Source organism: Camelus dromedarius, chromosome 3 (assembly GCF_036321535.1).
Source record: "Camelus dromedarius isolate mCamDro1 chromosome 3, mCamDro1.pat, whole genome shotgun sequence".
NCBI lineage: Eukaryota > Metazoa > Chordata > Mammalia > Artiodactyla > Camelidae > Camelus > Camelus dromedarius.
Genome location: NC_087438.1, coordinates 116265498 through 116281986, shown reverse-complemented (window position 1 = coordinate 116281986; position 16489 = coordinate 116265498). Strand labels below are relative to the sequence as shown.

The window sequence follows — 16489 nt, the reverse complement described above, 5'->3', positions numbered from 1 at the left end:
GTGAGAGCTTGATCACTCGTGCTGTCCCTGGGGGGCGTGGGAGAACGAGCACACAGGTCATGGCTGGGGCAGGAGCGGGATGAGGAGGAGACTGATGCTCAGAGGAAACTGGACCGAGGACCACAGGGAGGGGGCAGCAGGGTGCGAGGACCTGTGCCCAGGAAACAGAGCCCGAGCACCATCCTCAACCCCATCTCCCCATCACCCTGTTGTGTAAGGCAGCACTGGGATGGGTGGGGTGTCTTTCCTTCATTCACTCATTCATTCACTCTTTAGACCTAGCTGGGGCTCCCGCTCTGTTTCCAGCCCCCACACTGGGGACCTGGATGCAAAGCCAGTGGAGACCCTGGCCCAGCTGCCTGTAGACAGTGCTGGAGGGCACCGAGCCTCCAGGGGGAAGTGGGGTGGGCACCAGACCCCAACTTCCCCGGCACCTCTGCCCCTCCCTGCCCAGCCGGCCTCTGCGTCACACCCCACTGCTAATCCCCTCTCGGCCCACACTCGCCTCCTGACCGCCAGGCTGCTGTGTCCCAGATCCGTGCTTGGGAGGGGTCCTCCCCTGAAGGACAAGTCGGAGCCCGTGCTCCACCAGCTGCTCCCCGGGTGGCAGCAGGGCACACGGGAGTACAGTGGGCCTTCGTACAGGGCGCCAAGTGCAAGGGCCACGGGGTGGAAACTTGAGACTGCTTCCTGCAGCAGTGCCCACGGCAGGGCTGTGCCGAGGGACATGTGGGTGGGGGACCTGTTGGGCATGAACCACGAGGCAGGGGCAAGACAGCGTGGCATCTCATTGTGGGACCTTGCAGTGTCCCTGGGGATGCTGGGGCCAGAGGGGTGATGGTGAGGGATCAAGTGCATGTGAAGCATTTGTTTTTTCCTGTATCGAGCTGAGCTTGGCTTCCACTCTCAGGGTCTCAGTTTCTTCTCATGGCTTCCTGCCCCTTTGTCCCTGTGTCAGCATCCCTTTGGCTCCAGTACCTGCATCCTTGTCCTCTATGTATGGCGGCATCCCGCAGTGGATGGAAGTGGCACCCTGGGTGTCGGGGAGCAGATGCAGTGTCACGTGGTGGTGGCACACAGCAGGGGGAGCGTGCCTGATTGGGGCCCTTCTTTGGGGTAGCAGCCAGCCAGAGCCTCCAAGATGAGCACCAGCAATGCAGCACCCGGTGGTGTCCCAGTGAGTGTCCCCCCACCCCATCGCTGGCCTCTGGGGAGGGGCTTCCGGAGAGACTGGTGGGCTTGGGGCTCATCTCTCCTGGGAAATGACTCCCCCTTGTGACGATGGATTTCCTGGAGGGGTCTTGGCCTTCCTGGCTCTGCTGCCAGCTCTCCACCCCTCTTCCTGTCCCCACCCGCACTCACGTCCCGGCCTCTTGGCAGAGCCCTGTGAGATCTGTGACGAGGACAGCTTCAGTGCTATGCTCTGGAAGGAGATCCTGGCCAGAGAGGTGGCCGCAGTCTGGTGTCCTCACAATGCCACAGGTGAGGACCGAGGGGTGGGTGTCATGGGGGCCTCCTGTCCTTGAGATGCTAGCCCAAGGAGCTGTCAGCACAGGTCACACGGCCATACCGCCATACCATGCCCAGGAAGCCCGGGCCCTGAAGCCGGGGCTGTACAGGTGGGGTGGGGCGGAGGCTTAGGACCACCGTGTCCTGAGAGTTCACCAGGATCCAGCGCCTTAATTAAGTCCTTTAGTGCAATGTCCCATGGAGCCACCCATTGACACGTGGGAAACTGAGGCACAGAGACGTTAACAGTAGCCATGGGCTTGCAGGACCACTAAGTGGGAAGTCAGCTGTGAATGTGGTGTCTTAATCCCCGTGCAGCCCTGTGGAGTGATGGGAGGTGTGGAAAAGGCAGAGTGGGCTCCCAGAAGGGGCTTGGCACATCAGTGCATTGATGTCCTTTGCCCCTCATATTTGAAGAGTGCAAGCAGGTTTGGAGTTGTCTTTGCTGTGCAACATTCAGGAATCGACCCTCTCTGAGCCTCTGTTTACTTTCTGTAAAACAAGTGTATTGTGGGTTCCTTGTCCCCCCAGGGATCCTCCCCCTAGGGGGGCTGTGTGTTCCCAGCTGTGGCTGCAACCCCCCCACCGTGTTTTGTTTATAGAACAATACGCGTCTGGGTAGCGTATTGCAAATCCACAGAAGTAAAGTGAAGAAAACCCAGGTCGTGGGATGGTGTGACTTGTCTGGCCTTTTGTCTGCGTGTACAACCATATTTTCCCTCGTTTTGATTGTGCACCATGCAGTAGAGCAGGGTCCTATCCTACCCTGTGGCTTCTGTTGGGTGACAGGGTTGTGGCCGTCCCCTAGGGTCATCGCCGCTGTGTGTGTGCGCGCAAGTGTGCCTGGTTCCCTGGGAGTAAGTTTTGGGTCACAGCCTGTACCCGTGTTTAAGGCAGTGGACACCTGATGTCAGTCGGCCCCAAGGCTGCCCGGCGCCTGCTGCGGCACACCCAGGCCATCGGGTCCCCTGCCCCCATGGGTGGAGCTGAGCAGGGCCTGCCCAGCTGTTGGTTTTCCCCGGGGCTCTGGATAGGAAAGGTCTCTGCCCCCACACAGGTGGGTCCTTGAAGGTGTGGCACTTGCCATGTCCCAGGACCTGGTGCAGTGTCTGATGTGAAGCATTTGCTCAGAAATGGTTTAAATGAAAGACACCTAGGGAGGCCTGTCCCTTGTGCTGGGTCATTTGTAATGCGGCCACGGGCAAGTGTCTGCTTGTGGTGCTAAGTGTTCCACCTGGAGGGGCTTGTTCCTGGGAGCCATGGGTGGGACTCCTGTGCTTGAGGTGGGCACCCACCTGCGATTCAGGAGACAGAGCTGACCCGCCGTCTCCCCATGCCTCATCCTGTTAGGCTGTGAGCTGAACGAGGAGGGACTCGCCTACTGGGAGCCCCCACCTACATCCGCTGTGTCTCTATCGACTACCCAAACAACCAGTTAATGGTCAGGCTGGGACAGGGGTCTCCTACCCAGCCCAGCCCAGCCCATCTCTCCAGGGTCCTCCTCTGCCCTCTGTACTCTGACAATCCTGTGTCCCCAGTGGCACACTATGTGGACGTAAGTCAGCCATGGCCACGACTGGGGACTGCAGAGGACTTTCTTGGTGTGGGAAGTCCTTGGTACCTGTAAGTGATGGCACCCACCCCTTCTATCTTCCAGGCCCAGGAGCAACTGGCAAAGGCTTGATGTGGACTGCCCGGGGAGGTGGTCTTTGAGGTCATCCAGATGCTGGAGTGGCCACCAGGGCATATAAAACTGGGCTTTAGTTCCTGCTCCCTATCTGGGCTCAGAGAGGGGACAGGAGCTGTCCAAGGCCACAAAGCAGTAGATGTCTGAGCCAGTCCCTTCCCCATTCTGGGTCTCAGTTCCTCCCCCTCAAACTCTTACTCTGTGGGAAGAAGGTAGGCAGAGTGCCGGGCACAGGGTGGGCCCTGCAGTGATGGTTGGGTGGGGCCCGTGGGGCCGGCAGGTGGCCTGAAAGCTCCCCCCCCCCCCCAGGACACCACCAACCAGACTTGTAGTCCGTGGCCCGAAACTGACCTGTAAGTTCATCTGCGCTTTTTGTCTTTGGGGCCTTGGGCCTCGGGGGGAGGCCGACCTAGCAGGGGAGGTGCGCAGACTTCAGGTTTGGGGGCCACTGACTCCCCCACTCTATCTGTCCTGCACGGTCTCTCTGCCCTGGTGAGGGTCTAAGGCGGCAGGGTCCCACCCAGTTGGCTTCCACCCATCCCAGGGAAGTCCACAGTTGGGGATCCAGAGGGGTGTGGCGGTCCCCCCAACACCGGCCAGGTTACATGCAGGTGGTATAGCTTTGCAAGAGCACCGCCAAGAACTGGCGCAGCAGGGTGAGGCCCCGAGGGGTCAGATGGGAAGCAGACGGGGGTGCTCCTGGGGCTCTGGGCTAGTTCCTTTTCAGGCGGTAGCACCAGCCCAGGCCAGGTGCTGCAGCAGCGGGAACCAGGGGGACAGGGCACTGGGCTGGACTGACCAGGCAGTGATTTAGAGTTACAGGGCCCAGAGCCGGGTGTCCTCCCAGACACAAGGAAGCAAAGAGACAGGTGGAGAGCTACGTAGTAACAGGGAAGAGTTTGTGCAGCATCCAGAAGTGAGGAGGGTCAGAATTTGTGGTGACAGGGTGGGAGAGAACTTAGTGACCAGGTCCCAATGGGCCAGATCACCCTGGTGGTGGCTGGGCCTCCTCCCTAGAGGTTTGGTGTCCATTGGGGTGGGTCTGTATGAGCTGCATGTCATTGTCACCAGCTGCCTCTCTCATCCCTGGTTCCACCAGTCCCCAGGCCAGCCTGTGGGCCAGGGTGTACGTGTGGCAAGTCCCTACTGCTGGGCACGGTGCAGTGACGGAGGTGTGTAAGTGAGGTCAGGGAGGCTTCCGCAGTGGCTGACCCTAGAGGAGGATGTGTTTTTCTGGCAGAGAACAGGAGGAAGCTCTTTAGGCAGAAACACACTTTGAGCAAAGGTGTGGAAGTTAGAGGGTACAGGAGGAACGTGAGGCCAGGACGAGTAGGCGACTGGAGAGGAGGATGGATGGGCGCCGGGGGGAGGCTGCAAGGGGCGTGGGGCCAGTTTGTAGTGCTGTGTGTCAGCAACTATGGGTTATCAGGGAGGGATGTGACTATCATCTATCCATCCTTCATCCACCTGTCCACCTGCTCAGGTATCCACCCACCCACCTTCTATCCTTCTACTCGCTTGGCTATCCACCCACCTACCTATCCACCCATTCACTCACTCATCCACACATCCAGTCCCCCAATCCATTCATCCATCCACCCACCCATCCATCCACCCATCGACATATCCATGTATCCTCCCATCCACCCACCCATCCGGTCTAAAGTGATTACTGATCACTGACAAGGCACTGCTCTAGGAGGACTGCCTTGTCAGTGGTCAGTAATCACTCCAGACCTCAGCCTCCTCTGATCCCCAGCGAGGAGAGACAGGAAAGTGGGAACGTATAGTTCCCTTTGAAACTGTCAGGTCATGGCACAGGCCAAAAAGTGGAGCCAGTGTACCGAGTGGCAGGTGGGGTGAGGTGCCTTTCAGGGCAGGTTCATGGAAGCCTGTCTCAGGTGGTGCTCCAGCAGAGGCCTGACAGCACTGTGTACTGGGTGTCTGGGGACAAGCATTTTGGCAGAAGGAACAGGCAGTGCAAAGGACCTGTGGTGGAAGTATCTAGGGCCATATGGCAGACTCCACTGCCCTTTCCAACTCTGGGTCTGGGATTGTGAGGACAGGGGTTGGGGCAGGGGCCTGGGCTTGGGGAGAGCAGGGGCAGACCCCATAGCCTTGGGAAACTGGCTCTCTGGCTTTGGTTGCTGTCAACTGCTTTTCTCTGGGTTTTGCACGTGGTGCAAGCTCTTTGTTCAAAGTGGAGTATCAAAAAAGGTTGAAAAAAGAAAAAGGAAGAAAGAGGGCCCACGTGCTCTCAGGGCCCAGGCTGGTCATCGTGGGAGATTACACTGCGGCTGCAGGTCCGTTTAATGTGGCGCCTTGATGTCATTACAATCCCCTCCCCAGTGGCTGTTCGAAGGCTGCCTGCAGTGCACTGGGGATGCCTGTTCACCCAGTGGCCCAGCACCCTCGCTAAGACAGCTCTGCTCACATTTCTGATTGTTCCCTAGGCCTTGAGTCCCCTGGACAGTTTCAAGATCTTGGTGGTAAATTGCTTTGCTTTCCAGAGATGTGGACCCAGCCCCTTGGCCCCTAGGGCAGCAGGCTGTGCACAGTCTGGCCAGCCCAGTGAGTGTGAAGTTCACAGTCCCCAAGACTGTGGGACCTGGGGCAGATTCCACCCTCTGGGAGCCTCAGCCTCCCATCCTCGGCACCAGAGTCAGCCTGCTTGCGGGTGGGGGCAGAGAGGTGATGGGGAGTGGGCTGTAGCCAGGTCCATGGGGTGCTTACCACTGGCCATGGCCTCCACCTCAGGTGTGGGGGGCCCACCCACTGCCCACCCCTGGTCATTTCTGAGTGGATGACACTGTTAGGGTCTCTGTGCCTGGGCCCAGGGCTCTGAGGCCAGCTGGAAGGTGCCCCAGAACACATTTTGCCAACAAGCTCCCTGTTCAGTCCTGGGCACGGCCTTAGGAGACTGGCTAACTATGCCTGTTATGTTTGGGGAAGCTGAGGCTTAGGACCGTGGTCCAGCTCAGGATGAGGACTGTGGTATCTGATCCAGAACTGGACAGCCTGGGGCCAAAGGCCAGGGCTGGGCAGGGGAGGGAGGGGGCTGTCGCTTCCCCTCCCCCACTATTTCTCCTTTGCCCTGCTCTTTGCTGGACAGAAACTCTGTCCATTCCCAAGTGGGGCCACTCCTCACATAAACGGGCTCAGAGGAATCAAGCGTTTCGTGAAGTGGGGACCAGGGACAGGACCCCAGGTCTGCTTCCACCAGTGAGTTCAGAGATTGGGTCTGTGCTGTCATGGGCCTGTGTTTGTGTGTTTGGATGAGAAGGGTTCTCACGTGTCTCCAGAATTTTGTGTGTGGTGGGGGGCCACTGGGGGCTGAGTGCCATCAGTGATGTGACCGTCATCTGAGTAGTACTTGATGTTTTGATCCATGACTTGTCCCTGGTCACTGATGGAGCCTAGATTCCAGACTCAGATTGAGCCCTTGTCCTGGTCACTGGTCACACTCTGAGTCTTGACCCTGGTCACACATTGAGCCATGATCCCGTGTCTTATCTGGAGTCATTTGTGCGCATTCATATGTAATTATGCATGTGTCATGTGCTTGGAGGGCAGCCCCCTGTTCCAGCCACGTGCAACTGTCAGCCATGTGACATGCTTGTCTTGGAAAGTCTGAGTCAGAGGGTTCCACCCACAGCACTAAAGTGTCTCACAAAAGTGAGACAGAGCCTGTCACCCCCAGTTGTATACACACTTGCACACACGTGCTCAACATGTACACATGAGGTGACTTCTCCCAACAGGACTCACGGCCCCATCCCCACAACACTCCTACACCAGCCTGGCCGATAGCAGTGAGGGCCTTGGGAACGGGGCCATTAGGGACGAAAAGGCGGAGGGTCTTTGCAGAATTCCCAGATGTTTGGGTGGGTGGGTGGAGGACGGGCCCAGGAAGGATAGACTGGTGCTGGGGTTAAGGAGGGCCAGGAGCACATCCAGGGAGTTCAGTCTTGTGGTTCTGCTCGGACAGCTCTCTGGGTCTTTCACTCATGTCGGTTGCATGGGTTTTGCAGTTCCTATTTTAAAAAAGAATACCCAGAGTTACATAGAGCACAGAAGTGAGAGCTGTCAGGATCCTTTGACATCACCTGCTGTACCATCACTTGAAAACAGTGGAGGTGAGGCCCAGCATAGGGACGTCAGTACAGGCCAGGCCTGGGCCAGACACCCTCCACGTGCTCATCCTGCTATGCCAGCGTTTCAGGAGGTGTTCTGCCTGACACTGATCCCACGTGGGCTCCAGGAAGGGCAGAGTTCATACCCACTGTGTCTTGTTCTCCTGGGTCCACGTGCCTGGCAACCATAAAGGCTCTCAGAAGTCCTGTAAGTGGCTCCTGTTCAGTTGGGTTGTGGTTTCCCTAATTAATGGGCACTTGGCACCCTCACTGAGCTGGCAGAGCAGACACTAAGACTGGCTGGTGGAGGGTGTGACCTTCCCGCACAGTCTGGTGGGTCCTTTCTCAAAACCTGACCCCACTCCAGGCACCTTTAGAGCCAGCTGGCTGAGGAGACTGGGTCACGGAGTGCCATTGCCAGGCCCAGGGTGGCCCCATGGGTCATGCCAGTCTGTGCTCTCTCCCTGCCTGGGCAGACCCCAGCCCTGCCGGATGCAGCTGTCCTGGGGGATGCTCAGGACCCAGGCCCTTCTCCCTCCCTGGGGTTCTCACCCAAGTGCATGTCCTGGGCCCTTTAACACCCTTGCCCCATCCCTGTCCCTGGTTTCCTTAGAGAGGGCAGTGAAGGGGCAGGCCAAGGGGGACAAGTGGAAGGGTGTCCAGCTCACTGTCAGAGTCAGCCAGTTCCCAGCCCGACTTCTCCCACGCTGGCTGAAGGGCACTGTTGGCTGCTGCTGGGCCAGTGGTGGCCCTGGTGTCTAGGGGGCTGGGGCGGGGTCCTGTGTGGTGGGACCATCACAGACATGTGCTTGAGGGTCGAGGGTCGGGATACACTGGTGTGGCAGGGTCGGGGGCATCTGGGGGTGGAGAGCTTTCCCGGGTGGAGTTCAGGGCACAGGAGTCTCCTGCGGGGCTGCGTCTGGTCCCTTTGTTTTCTGACCCCTGCAGGCCCAGCGTGTGTCGGTGGGGGCGTGCAGTCCTATGAGTGGGGTGTTCACAAGTGACGAGTGTCAGGGGTGAGGCCTGACAGGGTAAGCAGTGAGCATGGACAGCTCTGAGCTCACGGGATCTGCTGGACAGGCTGGGGTACAGTGCAGGGCAGTTCTGGGAGGATGCCTGCCCTGGTGCAGGGTGCTCAGGGCAGCTGCAGGGCACTGGCAGTGGTAATGGTTGTGGTGGTGTTGATGGTGGTGAGGTGGTAATGCTGGTGGCACTGGCAGTGGTAATGATGGTGGTGGTGATGGCACTGGTGGTGGTTTCAGTGGGAGCCATGAGGGTGGAGGCTGTGGTGACAGTTAAGATGGTGTTGGGGATGGTCTGAGCAGTTCAGGGGAAATCGTTACTGAGTCCAGACTCCTTCTTGCTTGCCGCACGACAGGCCAATAAATCGGGAGACGAGTTGTTGGGGTAAGGAATAGCGACTTTATTTGGAAAGCCAGCAGACTGAGAGGATGGCAGATCAATTTCTTAGAGAACCATCCTGCTCCAGTCAGAATACAGGCTCCTTTTATACAAAAAGAGAGAGAGAGAGAGAGTGGGTGGGGTTCGTTGTTGCAAACTTCTTGTAGAATGCTTTGTTCTTGGAGCCATCCATGTGGGTCAGGCCATGGTGTTCCTGTAAACCTCCAACAAAGCAAAGGTTATTCTCTGTTTTGCAACTTGCCATCTCTGCCTAAGTGCAGAAGTGCTGACATCCTTAAAGGTCAGAGCCGGAGAGTAGGCTCTTCTGTCTATTTCAGGCTAAAGGCAACATTGTTTCCCAAAAGGTGCAGAGCTGGCAAGGCTAAGACTGGAAAACAGGGCACAGTGGTCAAAACTAAAGGAGCAGATCCAGTGTGGAGGCAGATTTGTTCTCCTCTGTTACAATTTGAAGCCCCTCTCCTCATGGGAACCAGGACACACCGGGGGCAGTTAATGAGGCTGAGTAGGTGAGGGGGCTGGGTGGGAGGGCAGAGGTGAGAGCTCATGGGGCCACGCAGTCTGGGAAGGTGACTTGGAGGAGACAGAGCTGAGCTGGCAGGGGTAGGGAGGTTTGGGATCTACTGGCGCACGTGCAGGTGCCCAGAACCCAGCACGCAGCCTGACCAGGCCGGCCAGGGACGCACTTGCTGAGTGAGTGACCTATCGGCTTGAGGTCGAGCTGTGAGGTCGAGCTGCGCCAGTGGTTGGAGTGTGATGGGGTGTGGGTGTTGAAGCCCCACGGCTGGCATGAGCAGGTGGCAGGCCTGACAGAGCTGGGCCAGACGTGCACCCGGTGAAGGTCTGAGTGAGGCCAAAGGGCTCAAGCAGGGGTGCAGGCCTCTGAGCTGGGCGGGGTCAGTAGGTGCCCTGGGGTTGTCGAGACCCTGGCTCCCCCAGTGTGGCACACTTCCTTGCAGGGCTGGGGAGCTGAGGGGCCCCCCTTCTGCAGGGCCTCTGTGACCCTGTCCAAGTGGGTGGGGTGGGTCAGGTGAAGAGCTACCAGACCCCGAGGATGGCCAGGTTTCCAGCCTTGGGGCAGGCCTGCGGCTGGAAGCTCTGACTCAGAATGGCCGGCACCAGGTGGGAGCCAGGAGTTTGGCATCCTGGGCTATGTGAGAAGCCTTTGAGGCCCTGGTCACAGACCCGTGGATGCTAAGTGAGCCTTAGACATCGTCAGTGCCTGGAGAGCCCGCCCCCCATGGGTAGGGACACAGGTCTGAGGGTGCATGGTTCTCACCCAGCAGCTCACTCAGCAAGACTGAAGTCAGGCCGATCTCCATCCTCCAGGGTTCCCTCAGGTCACAAGCATTGCCCCTATCCCTCAACAGAGAGGACATGGCACTGATCTGGGGAAGCAGGTGTGGGCCTGTCCGGGGAGGGGGGTTCTCACAGGCTAGTGGTCAGAGGGGAGCTGGGCACAGAGTGGGAGTTTGAGGAGGCTTCCAGGAGATGGCAGTGCCTCTGGAGAGCCCTGAAGAAGCTGAGTCAGCCAGGGGACAGGAGGGGATGTGGTCAGAGGTCACGGCCAAGGTGAAGGCCTGGAGGCAGGAGAGGGTGCTGTGTTCTGAGTCCCTAGTGGCTACATACCAGCTGGCGTGTGGGAGCAGGGCCACCAGGGCTGCAGGGGGGCTTGAGAGCCCTGATGAGCTCCAGCTGCTGGGGGAGGTGGGGCCTGGGCAGGGAGCCCCAGCCCAGCAGCCGGGTAGGACTTGTTGGAGGAGCCAGGTGCAGTGCTCAGGAACTCCCAGCTTATCCAGGTGGGTTCCCTGGAGGAGGCAACCCAGCACAAGCCTTGGTCTGTGGGTCAGACGGCAGTAAGTAGAGGTGGGCTGTTGGCACTCTGGACATGTGAAGCATGATTTGGTGGGGCTTGTACCTGGCATGCGTGCTTTCAGGAGCACAAAGGCCCAGCTGAGAAGTTTTGAAGGGCTCCTAGAAGCCCCTGCCTGCAGAGACACCTTGGCCACTCCCTGTTCCCTCAGTGGGGCTAGCTTCTCCCATCCTGGCTTCTTTCTGTTGTGTGGGAGGACAGATATGAGGCCTTCCCACTCCAGTGTGAATTAGCCCATCAAACCCCAGGGGGCCCTGATTCCCACAATCCTATAATAACGCCTGCTTCGCGGGCCTGCAGGAGGCATCCTGAATGCTGAGAAGGCTCAGGCTCAGTGGGTGAGCAGGTAGGCTGCGCCCCCAACGCACCCTCTGTGTTACTGTCTGCTGATCTCCCATGAGCGTGCCGGGCCCTGTGCTGAGCCCTGTATCTATCTCTGTTGTCTCCCTGAGCAGCATGAGGCGTGAAGATGTGTGCCTACTTCGCAGGGGAGGCAGCTCGGCCCTGAGTGGCCAGCAGTGGCCTTGGCTGTCCAGTTCCCCCTCCTGGGGCTGGGCTGAACCACCAGGGAGCTCTGCAGGGAGCAGGACGGCAGGGAGCCGCAGACTGAGCCTCCTCCCAGGCTCTGACACACTGGGGCCTCAGGGGAGGTCCCCTGGGGGGCGTTCTGAGTTGGATGGGGGCCAGGCTACTCCGCTCTGGCAGCTGGTGACAGGAACCAGGCAGCCTTCTCTGAGCAACCTCACGTGAGACACCAGGATAAGGCTGTGGCCCCGCACAGGGGCTGAAGTCGGAATAAGGCAGGTCTCCGAGGGCAGGGTTGCAGGGAGTTGGGGTTCCCCGTCTGAGTGTGGCTGGACGAGTGTACTCGAGGTGGGGAGTTGGGGAGGGTCAGGAAAGGTGGGCCAGTCCCTGGGGCCTGTGGGGTCCCTGAGGGCAGCATGACCTTTGCTCTGAGTGAGGAGGGAGCAGCAGGAAGGTTTTGAGCAGAGCATGTGTCTTGGCATATTTCCAGTGATGGCAGTGTGCTGGGGACAGGCAGAGGCAGGCCGGGGGGAGGCTGGCAGTGGGTCCCACCAGGGTGGTGGCCATGGAATGGAAAACAGCAGTGAGAGTCTTGGTGCATTTTGACATGAAGGCTGATTGCTGATGGGTGTGTGGGTATGAGAGGGAGGGAGGCGGGAGGGGTCCTGGAGGTTGCCGCCAGGTTGGAGCGGCAGAGAGGGGCCATGCTGCCCGGCCACGTGGCTTCACTTGTCCCCCCATAGCAAGTCTTGGCTGGGCACTCTGCCCCCACTGGGGTGCAGGCACCGGGGTGAGCAAGCCAGGTCCTGGTCCCGCCCTCCCAGAGGAGGACGCCAGCAGGAACATAAGGCTATCACATAGTGGGAGAACTGGACAGAGGTTTGAGGACATAGAGGTGGTATGCAGCCGGCGGGTGTGCAGGCCTCGGACAGCCACCAGAGGGGCAGCTTACCATGGCAGTGACTGGCCTAACACACTGTCAAGGACACCTTGGCATCAGGGGGTATGTGATCAGGAGGCCAGCTGTCCAGGGAGCAAGGTGGGTGGATGGGGGTGGCGTGGGGGTGGAAGGAGGTTGCTGGCTGTATTCTTGACTGACCAAGGAATCTGAGGGCTGGGGAGCCACAGAGGAAGCTCGAGTCTCAGCTCAGGGTCAGGCCCTGGGGTGCTGACTGAGGGCAGAAGGAGAGCTCAGAAGTGGAGCAAAAGGGACAGGTGGAAGTTGTCCCTGGGGTTTGGTGACATGGGGGCTTTGGCCAGAGTGGGTTGGGAGGAGCCTGTGGTGAGGAACTGGTGGCCTGCAGAGGGGTGGTCAGTGGCTGGGCCTTCCTGGAGACCCTGGTCTGATGGGGGAGGCACAGCATCTTTTCTGGGAGTTTTGATTTGAGGGGCCCGGGGTCCCCTGCAACCTCCCCTCAACTCGGGCAGGGAGGGGCTCCCTGCTTCTGGTGCTGGGAGGGGCCCCTGCCCCATCTCCTTCTGTCACCCTGGACCTGGGGATTGGGGAGGATCAGATGTCACTGACGTTGATTCCTTAGGTCTGAGCCCAGGAGTTGGGGCCTGGGTCCGTGACCCAGGTATTCCAAATTTCTAAAGTTCGGACAAGAGGCAGCAAATGGTCTCCCACATGTGGGGGCGGTCACTGTGTGCTTGAGGGAGGAAGGACCTGCTTGTGTTGCAGAGATGGTAACAGGTGTCCCCTGCAGCAGGAAGGATTGCAGTCAGACATGGAGGAGGACTTCCAGATGTTGTGGGTACAAGAGGATGTGTCCTAGAGGTCTAAGTGAAAGAAGGAGGGCCAAGGATCCCCTGACCTTTTCCAGGTCAGGGTGTGCCTGAGATGCAAGTGAGGGTCCACCGGTCAGAGACCACAACCCACATGTCCTGCTTGGGGCCAGTCCTTGGCTGATGCCCAGGGTAGCCTGGAAAGCTCTGCAGACGGTCTGGGAAAGCTCCATTGATGGGGGCTCTGCCCTGGTGTGGAATTGGCCTTAGGGAGGCCCCTCTCCACCTGGTCTGGGTGTTAGGCCATCCTTGAGGGTTCCTTTCAGGTCTGTGTTTCCCAATCCTGATTGCACAGCTCAGATGTAGGCTTTGGCGAGGCGGAGGGGATATGAGGTGGTGAGACATAAAAACTGGAATCCTAGCCCTCCTGCTGTCTTGCTGTGTGGCGTCTGGCAATCCTACCACCTCTCTGAGCCTCAGTTTCTGTATCTATACAGCTGAGCTGTGGATTATTTCCAAGATTAAATGATAAAATGCACAGGAAGCTGTTAATATTGAGATGGGGGAAAGGACAAGGAGAAGCTTCCTTTCCATGTGCTGGAGGTTAGGAGCCCATGCATGCTCCCCTGATCATCACCACCAGGGACTATGGAGTCAAGGGGAGAGGCTGAGGCCAAGGAGCCTGCATTGCAATCCTGCAAGTTTTGAGTGAGCTGAGCAGCTGCCCGCCTCCTGGGCTGCCAGCCCAAGCAGCTGGTTCTCTGGCAGGGCCATGGCTGCAGGCTGTGAGACCACAGGAGACAGCGATGCAGACCCAGCCCCTCAGAGGGCAGGGGGGCCACAACCCCTAGGGGGCCAGAGCCCCTGGGGATCCCCATTTGTGGGGACCACATTCCATAGGGGGAAGGGTGTTGTCCTGCAGGCAGGATGGAAACCCAGAGCATCCACCCTGAGCCTGGGAAGTGGTCAACAGGTGCAAGTGCAAGGTCACTTCTGTTCCGCCTTGGTGCTGGTCCAGGAGCGGTCCTTGCTGGGGTTGGCCATACAAACGTCTAAACGGGTGAGAGTGGAGGTCGGGGGAGGACAGCGCCTTCTCCCTTGCTGGGTGGGGACCAGTGTTCATGTCTAGGATGTGCCTTAGTGCGGGTGGGGAAGGGGCACCTGTCAGAAGGCATCACTGCTGCCCCCACCTGCTCCCTTCATGGCTGCCAATGCCCAGGATGATGTCAGCCACGTGCAGGCACTTGCCTCCCTAAGGACTCAGGGCTGAATGTCCCCTAAGCATAGGGTGGACTGTGGTCAAATGTGACAGCAGTGTGGCCAGGAGGGGTGTTCCTAGGAGAGGAGGTGCCGGCCCTGTGCGGCCTGCAGCTCAGCCTCTCCCGACATATAACCTTTGCCATTGCACTCCCGGGGCCTGTCCTGCCACCTACAGGTCACCCCTCTGCAAGGACCTGCTGTGCGGCCCTCTGCCCAGCGTCCATCAGCCCAGCTCTTACAAGGTTTGGAAATGTGTGTCAGCTAACTCACTTGTCCTTGTCCCAGTGGCCTTTGTGAAGGATCCTGGGCACCATTTGTTGGGTGGGTGGGCTAGTGGCAGGTTGGGGGGCAGACCAGGCTTGGAGTGCTGTGGTTGCGTGAGAGGTTACGAGGCTGGGAGTCAGGACTGTGGTATCAAGCGGGTAGGGCAGGGGGTCAGCAGGGAGTGAGGGGCCTTGGAGAGCGAGGGCAGCAGACCTCGAAGGAGTCAGCACGTCCTCTGCTCCCGTTTCCACTGAACTCACCCCCTGTCCATGTTGCTGACCCTCCACCTCTATGGGGGCCAATCCTGCCTGATGAGGGGGCACCTTCCTGGGGGCACCCAGTCCCCCACCCCACCTTCCTCTGGGGTCTCCTGGGCTGGGCGCCGTAAGCCTGGGGATCCCTGTGTACGCTGGGCACCTGCTGAGCTGTGCTAGTTGCTGTCTGGTCCTGGGGAGCCGGCCTGCACAGCTGTTGCTGAGACCTGTCTCAGCAAATCCAGTGACTTTATTCCTTCCCTACTATTCTCAGATTGATGGAACCATTTCACTGATCTGTTCCATGTTGAGGTGCAGGAAGTTCTGTGCGACTCTACCAGGCTCGGTCTTAGAGATGTGAGTTAGCTGTTCTGTGAGGGCTTCCTGATTCCTTTTGTTTTCTATTCAGGAAACGGTGCACATGTCCTATACACCTCATTGTTCTGGGCTTTCCCCATGAGATTCCCACCTAAATCTTTATGCCATGAATTGTTTTTGTTTCCTAGAAAACTGAATGTTTAAAACTCATAGGCAACAAACACCTCTGTTATTCCTCATATTCTTCTGTAACTTCTGTTCTCTAAGGAATGGTCTGTCTCTTAAGACAGCTTAAGACAGGGAGTAAGATAGAGCAAGAAATACATAGGGGGAAAATCAATGATTATTTCAAAGATACTCCCTAGCAAACGTCTTAATATCCTACGAAAATGCTGGTGTAAAGAACGGAGGATTAACAGCTCATGAAGAAGAGTAGGTGTGCGGTAGGAATGCATCTCGGGTTCTGGGTATCATGTGGTCGATGACAGTCACAGCCCTCAGTAAGTGATGAATAACTCATTATCCTTGTGGTCCTTTGTGCAGCCCTCCCCTACATGGACTCTTGAAAAGCATCTTGCTGTTGGGAGCTCTTCCTCCACCGTATGAAGAAGGCCGGGCTCGCTTGCTGAAGAGATGAGGATCCACTTGGAGCCAGCACCAGCCAACAGACACGTGAGTCAGCCCCAGCCGAGCTGCCCATTGACTGCAGGTGCAGAAGTGACCTTAGTTGAGACGCAGACTGCCCAGGTGAGCCTCCACCAAGGTGTTAATACGGGCCATAAGCAAATAAAGGGGTTCTCTAACGCATTTTTAATAAATCGTGGTAAACGTGCAGAATAGAGGAGGAAGAAAAGTGAAACAATATGTGAGGAATAAAGATAGAAGAGAGGAAGGGTCAAATGTGATTATGGCCACTTCTGTTCTTCAGGGACTTTAAGAATCGTGGACAGGCATGTGTGCAGACCCGTGGTAGATGGGCACTTGGCCTCGTACTGTCCTTGTGGACTTTTGAAAACGACTGCCACTGTCATTCGTGTTGATTCCAGGGGTTGTCCTGTTGTCACTGATGAATTCAAAAACAGTTATCTTAGTAAAGCACATTCTCAGGTTCTAGACTCAACTAAATTCCTGATTAAATAGATTTTCCCAAAGATTTCCTGAAAGCAGTGAGATAAATGTCATAAAACCAAAAAATGTCAAAACTGCAAAGGGATTGGGAGAGGCTGATAGCTCAGTGGTTCAGTGCGTACTTACTACACATGAGGTCGTGGTTTCAAGTCCCAGTACCTCCATTAACATAAAAAACAAACATACAAACCAACCTAATTACCTGCCCCCCCCAATTCAAAGAGTCTCATGATCCACGTCCCCAGGTTCCGAATCTAACCTCATCGTTATGAAGTGGACTGCAGCCAGTTAGCTGTGATGACCTAGGCTCAGACAGTCCTAGCTCAGGGTTCTCAGAGGAACTTCTACTGGCCCCAGTAATTGCTTTTTTACAAATTTAGTTTACATCCATGAT

The 16489-nt window shown here is 57.6% G+C and overlaps 1 pseudogene; it reads left to right on the top strand.

Annotated features, from left to right (window-relative positions):
- The window catches only part of LOC116152361 (adhesion G protein-coupled receptor B1-like), a 42154-nt pseudogene extending 26237 nt beyond the window's left edge, over positions 1 to 15917 (top strand).
- The last annotated feature ends 572 nt before the right edge of the window (positions 15918 to 16489 follow it).